Raw genomic sequence first — 2,369 nt, 5'->3', positions numbered from 1 at the left:
AGAGCGCAGCTGATTGCCCTGAGATTTGAGACAGTGGAACCCGTCAGTAGAATGTCTCCTCTCCTGGCAAGGTACCCTCAGGCCACCAAGATGCGCTCAACGCACTAGCTAGAGGCGCAAGGCCGCAGGGCCGCAGGGCCACGATGGTGTGCTAGGCAGTGGCAAACTCAGCTTTCACAGACTTGGGACCTGCAGGTGCAGAGCCACGGTGGAGAGGCCAGGGTATCACAAACTGATGGATTTTGACAAGAAAGGAGGGAAAGGGGAGCTGGAAGAGGGCCGGAGGATGTCCAAGACTGGTGGGGGCTGCAGTGGCCACAGCGTTCGGAGCTCGGGGACCAGCACGGGGGTCCTAATGGTAGGACCCAACTTCCGAGTCGGCAAGAAGATAGGCTGCGGCAACTTCGGGGAGCTCCGCTTAGGAAAGAATCTCTATACGAGTATGTGGCTACCAAACTGGAGCCCATCAAGTCCCGGCCCGCAGCTGCACCTGGAGTACCGATACTACAAGCAGCTCAGCGCCACAGAGGGCATCTCTCAGGTCTACTACTTGGGCCCTTGCGGGAAGTACAACGCCATGGCGTTGGAGCTGCTGGTGCCCAGCCTAGAGGACCTGTTCGACCTGTGCGACCGTACCTTCACGATGAAGACGGTGCTCATGATCACCATCCAGCTGATCACACGCATGGAGTATGTGCACACCAAGAGCCTCATCTACCGGGACGTGAAGCCTGAAAACTTTCTAGTGGGGCGTCCGGGCACCAAGCGGCAGCATGCTATCCACATCATTGACTTCGGGCTGGGCAAGGAATACATTGACCCCGAGACCAAGAAGCACATCTGGTATCGGGAGCACAAGAGCCTCACGGGCACTGCACGCTACGTGAGCATCAACACTCATCTGGGCAAGGAGCAGAGCCGCCGCGACGACCTGGAGGCACTAGGCCGCATGTTCATGTACTTCCTTCGTGGCAGCCTACCCTGGCAGGGACTCAAGGCCGACACACTCAAGGAGCGGTACCAGAAGACTGAGGACACCAAGCGTGCCACGCCCATCGAGGTGCTGTGTGAAAGCTTCCCAGAGGAGATGGCCACCTACCTGCGATATGTGCTGCGCCTGGACTTCTTCGAGAAGCCGGACTATGACTACCTTCGGAAGTTCTTCACTGACCTGTTTGACCAGAGCGGTTCCGTGTTCGATTATGAGTATGATTGGGCCGGAAAACCCTTGCCCACGCCTATTGGCACGGTCCACTCCGACCTGCCCTCCCAGCCCCCACACTGGGACAAAGTACAGCCCCACAGCAAAAACCAGGCGCTGAACTCCACCAATGGAGAGCTAAACGCGGACGACCCCACTGCAGGGCATTCCTTTGCCCCCATCACAGCCCCGGCAGAGGTTGAGGTGGCTGACGACACCAAGTGCTGCTGTTTCTTCAAGAGGAGGAAGAGAAAATCACTACAGCGGCACAAGTGACCAGGCGCTTTTGGCGCATGACTGTTCTCAATGCTGCCCTCAGGCTAGCTTGTCCTTGAGGCCATGGGCCACCCACAGGCCAGCCAGTGACATGCCACAGCCCAAGTCAGACTGCAGGGCCGCCTGGCCTGGATGTGGGTCCCTACCTTCACGTAAGACTTTGGCCGAAATTTCTACACTTGTGTCTAGTCCTCCCCTCTGAGAGCATTAACTATTTAACAAGGAACAAAGGAAACCCAGAGGCCCGCTGCCCTCCCCGTCTGCCGAGTGAGTAGTGAGACTGGGCCAGGTGCCGCCACCGCCGCCCTTTAGTCTCATAAGGTCCAGCTTGTCTCCCTTGATCCAAAGGCCGTTTCCTCAAGGGGGGCAGGCCCAGCCCGGGAGGGGCATCTGCTGAGCTGGCTGCCCAGGAGGGGGCTCTGGCGCTGCTGTGCGGTGAGGCCAGCTCTGGTCCAACCCCAGACCAAAGGGGAAGGCGGGGACGGGGCCGGTCTGGCTGGAGCCAGCCCCCCAACCAAAATGCTGCACCAAAGCTCAGCCTGAGCGCAGCCCTGCGCCGGAAGGTGCACCTGTCCCGGAGACACCCCAATCCCTGGGGTAGGCATCAGCCCTGGGCCGTCTGGGCCCTTGAGGCTGGGGCTTCTGGTCTCCGCACTGCACAGCCGCAGGAGACAAATCACCTTAAAGCCCTGCGCCCCGCAGGTGTTGCTGCCCGGGTGCGGCAGAGCAGGTGGTGACCCCCTGTGGGTCCAGGAAGCTGCTGGGTGGGCAAGGCGCCCCCCTCCAGGGTGGTGGTCATTCAGGCGTAGTTCTGGCTTTACAAAGTGTACAGAAATGGCATTTACGTTTATCTGACCCTTCCTTGAAGCCATAGAATTTAGGGGCTTTTTTA

General features: G+C 59.3%; 1 pseudogene across 1 annotated transcript; it reads left to right on the top strand.

Moving 5' to 3' along the window:
• Positions 1-126: 126 nt before the first annotated feature.
• On the top strand, positions 127-1,959 carry LOC101559662 (annotated as a pseudogene). The gene has a single exon (XR_192866.2). The product of XR_192866.2 is annotated as a casein kinase I pseudogene (transcript).
• The last annotated feature ends 410 nt before the right edge of the window (positions 1,960-2,369 follow it).

The sequence above is a fragment of the Octodon degus genome, unplaced genomic scaffold (genome assembly GCF_000260255.1).
Source record: "Octodon degus isolate 3935 unplaced genomic scaffold, OctDeg1.0 scaffold00229, whole genome shotgun sequence".
NCBI classification, from domain to species: Eukaryota; Metazoa; Chordata; class Mammalia; order Rodentia; family Octodontidae; genus Octodon; species Octodon degus.
This window is presented reverse-complemented; position numbering and strand designations above follow the sequence as displayed.